This window comes from Oncorhynchus clarkii, chromosome 4 (genome assembly GCF_045791955.1).
Source record: "Oncorhynchus clarkii lewisi isolate Uvic-CL-2024 chromosome 4, UVic_Ocla_1.0, whole genome shotgun sequence".
NCBI lineage: Eukaryota > Metazoa > Chordata > Actinopteri > Salmoniformes > Salmonidae > Oncorhynchus > Oncorhynchus clarkii.
The window spans coordinates 88,519,018-88,530,270 of record NC_092150.1 but is presented as its reverse complement, the minus strand read 5'-3'; positions in this window follow the sequence as shown (position 1 = coordinate 88,530,270).

The following is an 11,253-nucleotide window of genomic DNA, read 5'->3' as shown; positions in this document are numbered from 1 at the left end:
AGAGGTTGTGTTCCTCAGGAGACCCCAGATGATGAGAACTCTGATGGTTTTTACTGCTTCATTTGACACACGAAGCCAGTCCAATTACATCTCTATCAGTCCTCAGTCAACTGAGCACCGACTGAGTGGCCCACTGACATGCATTCCCAAATGGCATCTTATTCCCTACATAGTGCACTACTTTTGACCAGAGCCCTATTGGGAACAGGGTACCACTTGGGATGTAACCGCTCTCCATAAAAGGAGGCCTGTCATTTGAAAAATGGCAACAACAAAAAAAAACGGACCCTCGTTGTCACTGTGAAACCTCTTTTCATGTGGAGACCATGAGCACGTTGAAGTGGTAAGGTCAAAGCAACCGGCTGTAGGAGAAAGTGGACGGGTGATTTCTGGGGAGGTTTGTACACTTTTCATGTGGAGACCATGAGCACGTTGAAGTGGTAAGGTCAAAGCAACCGGCTGTAGGAGAAAGTGGACCGGTGATTTCTGGGGAGGTTTGTACGTGACAGCCGGGAAGTCGGACACTACTGTGGTTTTCCAACAGCAATGCTCAGAACAACATGGTAGTGTTGCCATTGTTTATAAAAGTGTTTCTTTATATAATGTTGAAATAAACATGTCTCCAACACCGATATCATACAATCACAAACTGAAGTCATGTGTTATACAATCACAAACTGAAGTCATGTGTTATACAATCACAAACTGAAGTCATGTGTTATAAAATCACAAACTGAAGTCATGTGTTATACAATCACAAACTGAAGTCATGTGTTATACAATCACAAACTGAAGTCATGTGTTATAAAATCACAAACTGAAGTCGTGTGTACACATTGTACAATAAACTAGTGAGAGAGAGCCTCAAACATCACATTCCTTTGTATATATCCACGTTATACATGAATCATGGCAAAGTTGGTTCCTGTTTCAGTCATGTCTTTGGTCAAGTTTGTGTGGGTCAAACAAAAACAGCCTAATGATTGGTTGACCACAGAGCCTCCCCCTATGCAGGCGATGGCTGCAGGATGAAGATGGTGAAGAACAACTGCACAAACTTGCTGTCGACTGCAGTCAAAAACTTCATGACCTTTGATCACACAATTTTTTTGTCAAGTTCATGCTTTCAACATGTATTTATTATGGTTCCCGTTCAGTTCCTGTCAAGGCAGCAGCTACTCTTCCTGGGGTTTATTATGGATCCCCATTAGTTCCTGCCAAGGCAGCAGCTACTCTTCCTGGGGTTTATTATGGATCCGCATTAGTTCCTGCCAAGGCAGCAGCTACTCTTCCTGGAGTTTATTATGGTTCCCGTTCAGTTCCTGCCAAGGCAGCAGCTACTCTTCCTGGGGTTTATTATGGATCCCCATTAGTTCCTGCCAAAGCAGCAGCTACTCTTCCTGGGGTTTATTATGGTTCCCGTTCAGTTCCTGCCAAGGCAGCAGCTACTCTTCCTGGGGTCTAGCAAAATTAAGGCAGTTATACAATTTTAAAAACATTACAATACATTAATTACAGAATGCACAACACACTAAGTGTGTGCCCTCAGGCCACTCCACAACCACATCCACAACACATAATCCATGTGTCTGTGTTTGTGTTGCTTCCCAGTCCCCGCTGTTCCATAAGGTGTATGTTTTATCTGTTTTTTTTAAATCTGATTCTACTGCTGCATCAGTTATCTGATGTGGAATAGAGTTCCATGTAGTCATGGCTCTATGTAGTACTGTGGAATAGAGTTCCATGTAGTCATGGCTCTATGTAGTACTGTGGAATAGAGTTCCATGTAGTCATGGCTCTATGTACTACTGTGGAATAGAGTTCCATGTAGTCATGGCTCTATGAAGTACTGTGGAATAGAGTTCCATGTAGTCATGGCTCTATGTACTACTGTGGAATAGAGTTCCATGTTGTCACGGCTCTATGTAGTACTGTGGAATAGAGTTCCATGTAGTCATGGCTCTATGTAGCACTGTGGAATAGAGTTCCATGTTGTCACGGCTCTATGTAGTACTGTGGAATAGAGTTCCATGTAGTCATGGCTCTATGTAGTACTGTGGAATAGAGTTCCATGTTGTCACGGCTCTATGTAGTACTGTGGAATAGAGTTCCATGTAGTCATGGCTCTATGTAGTACTGTGGAATAGAGTGGAATAGAGTTCCATGTAGTCATGGCTCTATGTACTACTGTGGAATAGAGTTCCATGTAGTCATGGCTCTATGTAGTACTGTGGAATAGAGTTCCATGTAGTCATGGCTCTATGTAGTACTGTGGAATAGAGTTCCATGTAGTCACGGCTCTATGTAGTACTGTGGAATAGAGTTCCATGTAGTCATGGCTCTATGTACTACTGTGGAATAGAGTTCCATGTAGTCATGGCTCTATGTAGTACTGTGGAATAGAGTTCCATGTAGTCATGGCTCTATGTAGTACTGTGGAATAGAGTTCCATGTAGTCACGGCTCTATGTAGTACTGTGGAATAGAGTTCCATGTTGTCACGGCTCTATGTAGTACTGTGGAATAGAGTTCCATGTTGTCACGGCTCTATGTAGTACTGTGGAATAGAGTTCCATGTAGTCATGGCTCTATGTAGTACTGTGGAATAGAGTTCCATGTGGTCATGGCTCTATGTAGTACTGTGGAATAGAGTTCCATGTAGTCATGGCTCTATGTAGTACTGTGGAATAGAGTTCCATGTAGTCATGGCTCTATGTACTACTGTGGAATAGAGTTCCATGTAGTCATGGCTCTATGTAGTACTGTGGAATAGAGTTCCATGTAGTCATGTCTCTATGTAGTACTGTGGAATAGAGTTCCATGTGGTCATGGCTCTATGTAGTACTGTGGAATAGAGTTCCATGTAGTCATGGCTCTATGTAGTACTGTGGAATAGAGTTCCATGTTGTCACGGCTCTATGTAGTACTGTGGAATAGAGTTCCATGTAGTCATGGCTCTATGTAGTACTGTGGAATAGAGTTCCATGTTGTCACGGCTCTATGTAGTACTGTGGAATAGAGTTCCATGTAGTCATGGCTCTATGTAGTACTGTGGAATAGAGTTCCATGTTGTCACGACTCTATGTAGTACTGTGGAATAGAGTTCCATGTAGTCATGGCTCTATGTAGTACTGTGGAATAGAGTTCCATGTAGTCATGGCTCTATGTAGTACTGTGGAATAGAGTTCCATGTTGTCACGGCTCTATGTAGTACTGTGGAATAGAGTTCCATGTAGTCATGTCTCTATGTAGTACTGTGGAATAGAGTTCCATGTGGTCATGGCTCTATGTAGTACTGTGGAATAGAGTTCCATGTAGTCATGGCTCTATGTAGTACTGTGGAATAGATTTCCATGTAGTCATGGATCTATGTAGTACTGTGGAATAGAGTTCCATGTAGTCATGGCTCTATGTAGTTCTGTGGAATAGAGTTCCATGTAGTCATGGATCTATGTAGTACTGTGGAATAGAGTTCCATGTAGTCATGGCTCTATGTAGTACTGTGGAATAGAGTTCCATGTAGTCATGTCTCTATGTAGTACTGTGGAATAGAGTTCCATGTAGTCATGGCTCTATGTAGTACTGTGGAATAGAGTTCCATGTAGTCATGGCTCTATGTAGTACTGTGGAATAGAGTTCCATGTAGTCATGGCTCTATGTAGTACTGTGGAATAGAGTTCCATGTAGTCATGGCTCTATGTAGTACTGTGGAATAGAGTTCCATGTAGTCATGGCTCTATGTACTACTGTGGAATAGAGTTCCATGTAGTCATGGCTCTATGTAGTACTGTGGAATAGAGTTCCATGTAGTCATGGCTCTATGTACTACTGTGGAATAGAGTTCCATGTTGTCACGGCTCTATGTAGTACTGTGGAATAGAGTTCCATGTAGTCATGGCTCTATGTAGTACTGTGGAATAGAGTTCCATGTTGTCACGGCTCTATGTAGTACTGTGGAATAGAGTTCCATGTAGTCATGGCTCTATGTAGTACTGTGGAATAGACTTCCATGTTGTCACGGCTCTATGTAGTACTGTGGAATAGAGTTCCATGTAGTCATGGCTCTATGTAGTACTGTGGAATAGAGTTCCATGTTGTCACAACTCTATGTAGTACTGTGGAATAGAGTTCCATGTTGTCACGGCTCTATGTAGTACTGTGGAATAGAGTTCCATGTTGTCACGGCTCTATGTAGTACTGTGGAATAGAGTTCCATGTAGTCATGGCTCTATGTAGTACTGTGGAATAGAGTTCCATGTGGTCATGGCTCTATGTAGTACTGTGGAATAGAGTTCCATGTAGTCATGGCTCTATGTAGTACTGTGGAATAGAGTTCCATGTAGTCATGGCTCTATGTAGTACTGTGGAATAGAGTTCCATGTAGTCATGGCTCTATGTAGTACTGTGGAATAGAGTTACATGTAGTCATTGCTCTATGTACTACTGTGGAATAGAGTTCCATGTTGTCACGGCTCTATGTAGTACTGTGGAATAGAGTTCCATGTAGTCATGGCTCTATGTAGTACTGTGGAATAGAGTTCCATGTTGTCACAACTCTATGTAGTACTGTGGAATAGAGTTCCATGTAGTCATGGCTCTATGTAGTACTGTGGAATAGAGTTCCATGTTGTCACGGCTCTATGTAGTACTGTGGAATAGAGTTCCATGTAGTCATGGCTCTATGTAGTACTGTGGAATAGAGTTCCATGTTGTCACGGCTCTATGTAGTACTGTGGAATAGAGTTCCATGTAGTCATGGCTCTATGTAGTACTGTGGAATAGAGTTCCATGTTGTCACGGCTCTATGTAGTACTGTGGAATAGAGTTCCATGTAGTCATGTCTCTATGTAGTACTGTGGAATAGAGTTCCATGTAGTCATGGCTCTATGTAGTACTGTGTAATAGATTTCCATGTAGTCATGGATCTATGTAGTACTGTGGAATAGAGTTCCATGTAGTCATGGCTCTATGTAGTACTGTGGAATAGAGTTCCATGTAGTCATGGATCTATGTAGTACTGTGGAATAGAGTTCCACGTAGTCATGGCTCTATGTAGTACTGTGGAATAGAGTTCCATGTAGTCATGTCTCTATGTAGTACTGTGGAATAGAGTTCCATGTACTCATGGCTCTATGTAGTACTGTGGAATAGAGTTCCATGTAGTCATGGCTCTATGTAGTACTGTGGAATAGAGTTCCATGTAGTCATGGCTCTATGTAGTACTGTGGAATAGAGTTCCATGTAGTCATGGCTCTATGTAGTACTGTGTAATAGAGTTCCATGTAGTCATGGCTCTATGTAGTACTGTGGAATAGAGTTCCATGTAGTCATGGATCTATGTAGTACTGTGGAATAGAGTTCCATGTAGTCATGGCTCTATGTAATACTGTACACCTCCCATAGTCTGTTTTGGACTTGGGGATTGTGAAGATACCTCTGGTGACATGTCTTGTGGGGTATGTATGGGTGTCTGAGCTGTGTGCTAGTAGTTTAAACAGACCTCTGGTGGCATGTCTTGTAGGGTATGTATGGGTGTCTGAGCTGTGTGCTAGTAGTTTAAACAGACCTCTGGTGGTATGTCTTGTAGGGTATGTATGGGTGTCTGAGCTGTGTGCTAGTAGTTTAAACAGACCTCTGGTGGCATGTCTTGTAGGGTATGTATGGGTGTCAGAGCTGTGTGCTAGTAGTTTAAACAGACAGCTCGGTACATTCAGCATGTCAACACTTCTTACAAAAACAAGTAGTGATGAAGTCAATCTCTCCTCTACTTTGAGTCATATTATTGTTAGCTCTCCGTGTACATTTAAGGGCCAACCGTGTTGCCCTGTTCTGAGCCAATTGTGGCACCTGACTACACTACTGAACAGTAGTCTAGGTGGGACAAAACTAGGGTCTGTAGGACCTGCCTTGTCACCTCAACTTTCTCAATTTCCACATTATTTATTACAAGATTTAGTTGAGGTTTAGGGTTTAGTGAATGATTTGTCCCAAATACAATACTTTTAGTTTTAAAAAAATATATATTTAGGACTAACTTATTCCTTGCCACCCACTCTGAAACTAACTGCAGCTCTTTGTTAAGTGTTGCAGTCATTTCAGTCACTGTAGTAGCTGATGTGTGTAGTGTTGAGTCATCCATATATATAGACACTCAAAGCCAGTGGCATGTCATTAGTTAAGATTTTAAAAGTAATAGGCCTAGACAGCTGCCCTGGGGAATTCCTGATTCTACCTGGATTATGTTGGAGAGGCTTCCATTAAAGAACACCATCTGTGTTCTGTTAGACAAGTAACTCTTTATCCACAATATAGCAGAGGGTGTAAAGCCATAACACATTTGTTTTTCCAGCTGTAGACTATGATCGTCTCACAGAACAGCCCCTCAATCTTTTTATCATCAACTTCTCTCAGCCAATCATTAGTAATGTGTGTAAGTGCTGTGCTTGTTGAATGTCCTTCCCTATAAGCGTGCTGAAAGTCTGTTTGTTTACTGTAAAATAGTATTGTTTCTGGTCAAACTTTACTAAGGGTTGTTAACAGGCTGATTGGTCGGCTATTTGAGCCAGTAAAGGGGGCTTTACTATACTTAGGTAGCGGAATTACTTTTGCTTCCCTCCAGGCCTGAAGTCACACAGTAATTTTCCATCCAAATTGTCAGACCCCGGTGGCTTGTCATTGTTGATAGACAGCAATCATTTTTTCACCTCTTCCACACTCACTTTAGGGAATTCAAAATTACAATTCTTGTCTTTCATAATTTGGTCAGATACACTTGGATGTGTAGTGTAAGCATTTGTTGCTGGCATGTCATGCCGAAATTTGCTAATCTTGCCAATGAAAAAAATCATAAAAATAGTTGGAAATACCAGTCGGTTTTATAAAAATTACATTGAAAGTGACACAAAGATTTTTACTGTAATTCTTTATGTCATTTATCTTTGTTTCATAGTGTAGTTTTTTCTTATTTTTATTCAGTTTAGTCACATGATTTCTTCATTTGCAGTACGTTTGCCAATCGGTTGTTCAGCCACACTTATTTGCCATTCCTTTTGCCTCATCCCTCTCAACCACAACATTCTTTAATTCCTCATCAATCCACTGGGATTTAAACAAATGTACAGTAATTTTTCATAATTGCATAATTATTAGTGCATAATTATTAGTGCATATGTAACCGATGTGAAATGGCTAGCTAGTTAGCGGTGGTGCGCGCTAATAGCGTTTCAATCGGTGACGTCACTCGCACTGAGACCTTGAAGTAGTTGCTCCCCTTGCTCTGCAAGGACTGTGGCTTTTGTGGAGCGATGGGTAACGATGCTTCGTGGGTGTCAATTGTCTATGTGTGCAGAGGGTCCCTGGTTCGAGCCCGGCAAGGGGACGGACTAATGTCATACTGTTACACATAATTATTAGTAACTGGGATATGAATTTTCATAAATGTGTTAGGTGCAACATCTGGTTGGTCCTCATTACGCCACCATGGACCAACAAATATTCTTTACATCAACAACATAGGAATCACTACAACATGTATTGTATGACCTCTTATACACTATATTAGGCCCCGCCTTTGGAGCTATGGTTTTCATAGATATGGCTACTATATTGTGATCAATACATCTGATGGATCTGGATACTGCTTTCAAGCAAATTTCTTAAGCATTAGTAAAGATGTTGATGGTTTCATTCCTGTGCTGTTTGTAACTACCCTGGTAGGTTGACTGATAACCTGACCCAGGTTGCAGACACTGGTTACAGTTTGAAGCTTTTTCTTGAGCGGGCAGCTTGATGAACGCCAGTCAATATTTAAATCACCAGAAAATATACCTTTCTTTTGATATATCATACAGTACCAGTCAAATGTTTTTTTTCTTTATTTTTACTATTTTCTACATTGTAGAATAATAGTGAAGACATCAAAACTATGAAATAACACATATGGAATCATGTAGTAACCAAAAAAGTGTTAAACAAATCAAAATGTATTTTATATTTGAGATTCTTCAAAGTAGCCACCCTTTGCCGTGGTGACAGCTTTGCACATTCTTGGCATTCTCTCAACCAGCTTCACCTAGAATGCTTTTCCAACAGTCTTGAAGGAGTTCCCACATATGCTAAGCACAGGTCATCTGATGCAGCACTCCATCACTCTCCTTCTTGGTCAAATAACCCGTACACAGCCTGGTGTGTTGTGTCATTGTCTTGTTGAAAAACAAATGATAGTCCCACTACGCACAAACCATTAGGGATGGCATATTGTTGCAGAATGCTGTGGTAGCCACGCTGGTTAAGCCTGCCTTGAATTCAAAATAAATCACAGACAGTGTCACCAGCAAAGCACCCCCACACCATCACACCTCCTCCTCCTCGCTTCACGGTGGGAACCACACATGCGGAGATCATCCGTTCACCTACACTGCATCTCACAAAGACACAGCGGTTGGAACCAAAAATCTTACATTTGGATTCATCAGACCAAAGGACAGATTTCCACTGGTCAAATGTCCATTGCTCGTGTTTCTTGGCCCAATCAAGTCTCTTCTTCTTATTGGTTTCTTTGTAGCAATTTGACCATTTGGGGCGGCAGGTAGCCTACCTGGTTAGAGTGTTGGGCCAGTAACTGAAAGGTTGCTAGATCGAATCCCCGAACAAGGCAGTTCCTTGATCGTCATTGTAAATAATAATTTATTCTTAACTGACTTGCCTAGTTAACTAAAAATAAAATGAAGGCCTGATTCACACAGTGTCCTCTAAACAGTTGATGTTGAGATGTGTCTATTACTTGAACTCTGTGAAGCATTTATTTGAGGTGCAGCAGAGGTAAAGGTCTTCCTTTTCTGTGGCAGTCCTCATGATAGCCAGCTTCATCATAGCGCTTGATGGTTTTTGAAACTGCACTTGAAACTTTCAAGGTTCTTGACACTTTCTGCATTGACTGACCTTCATGTCTTAAAGTAAGGATGGACTGTCGTTTCTATCTGCTTATTTGAGCTGTTCTTGCCATAATATGAACTTGATCTTTTACCAAATAGGGCTATCTTCTGTATACCACCCCTACCTTGCCACAACACAACCGATTGGCTCAAATGCATTAAGAAGGAAACAAATTCCACAAATGAACTTTTAACAAGGTACATCTGTTAATTGAAATGCATTCCAGGTGACTACCTCGTGAAGCTGGTTGAGAGAATGCCAAGCATGTGCAAAGCTGCTATCAAGGCAAAGGGTGGATACTTTGAAGAACCTGTTTAACACTTGTTTTGGTTACTACATGATTCCATGTGTTATTTCATAGATTTGATGTCCTCACTATTATTCTACAATGTAGAAAATAGTAAAAATAAAGAAAAACCCTTGAATGAGAAGGTGTGTCCTAACCTTTGACTGGTACTGTACATTATCAAGCATTTCACACTAGTTATCAGATACTGTCTGTTAGCACTTGGTGGTCTATAGCAGCTTCCCACAATAATGGGCTTTAGGTGAGGCAGATGAACCTGTAGCCATATTACTTCAACAGTATTTAACATGAAATCCTTTCTAATCTGGTTCTGAATATAAACAGCAACACGTCCACCACTGGCATTTCTGTAAATGTTATAACCTTGTATTGCCACCACTGTTTCATTAAAGGTATTGTCTAGGTGAGTTTCAGATATAGTCAGCATATGAATGTCATCTGTTACTAGCAAGTTATTAATTTCATGAACCTTGTATCTTAAACTACATATGCTAATGTGGGTTATTTTGAGCACTTTTCTTGGATGCTTGCTTGTTTTCATTGCTTTTACTAGGAAGCTTAGCAGAAGTAGATATTATATTATCATATAATATTATGATCACCTAAAGCCCATTATCATGATAATATTATCATGTTATTTATGTTAGTGCAGGGTGAGTTGCACACAGTGGACTTCCTTCTAAGGCACACCGCCTCTGTGCTAACAGCAGAAATCTGGTTCATAGACACATGATTCCTACATCATGGGGCGGCAGGGTAGCCTAGTGGTTAGAGCGTTGGACTAGTAACCGAAAGGTTGCAAGTTCATATCCCCGAGCTGACAAGGTACAAATCTGTCGTTCTGCCCCTGAACAGGCAGCTAACCCATTAAAATAAGAATGTGTTCTTAACTGACTTGCCTAGGTAAATAAAGGTTTAAAAAATATATATAACATACAATAGCTGTAGGATCAGCAGTTCGAAGGACATCATTTAGGTTACTTACATTGTGTCTACAAACGCCCCTGGGATAATGTACATTTACAAAAGTATTATGATGACTGAGTGGCACAATGGTAGAGGATTAACTGAGCTGGGCTCGGGTCATTGATAAATCATTGTCTCAACGCAGCCTTATAATGGTGTGAACCAAAATTATTTGGTTCCCATCCTCCTTATAAAATGTGTTTTGTTTCCAAAAGGTATCGAAATTGTCAACAAAAGTTACACCCATTGAGCTGCAATAATCACGTAGCCAGTTGTGAAGAGAAAGAATCCTGCTAAATCATTCAATGCTGTGATTCAGAGATGGCAGAGGGCCAGATATGATTGGTCTTTTATTAGTGTCGTGCAGAGTCAATCAGCTCTTTAAAATCCAGTTTCAACTGTTCAGAGCTGCCCTTCATAAGGTCATTAAAACCCAACTGGACTACGATAGAATCAATGTCCATGTCCTGACGTAGTTCATTCAGGAGCAGCTTAGTGATGTCATTATACTCGAGCTCCAGGATAGGATATTGTTTTTGCACCAGGACCATTTCTTACACATTTCTTACCATGGAGCAGCTCAAAATCACAGCTGGCGAGAAGGACGAGGAAATCCGCCCACTCACACACTTCACGGGATGGTGCAGGCCTCCGACAGATGGAGACGCCCCGCTCGATCCAGAGCAGGGATGGAAGGTTGCCGACGTCGACTTGGAAATCACAGGGGAAGGAGTAGGAGAAGGCACAGCGGCCGCAGACACAGGTAGCCCCAGTGACGAAGGAGTAGGAGTAGGCACAGCGGCCGCAGACACGGGTACCCCCAGCGATGAAGGGGCAGGAAGATCAGGCTCCAGACACGGGTCCCCCCAGCGATGAAGGGGCAGGAAGATCAGACTCCAGACACAGGTACCCCCAGCGATGAAGGAGTAGGAGTAGGCACAGCGGCCGCAAACACGGGTACCCCCAGCGACGAAGGCACTTGAAGATCAGGCTCCAGACACAGGTACCCCCAGCGACGAAGGGGCAGGAAGATCAGGCTCCAGACAC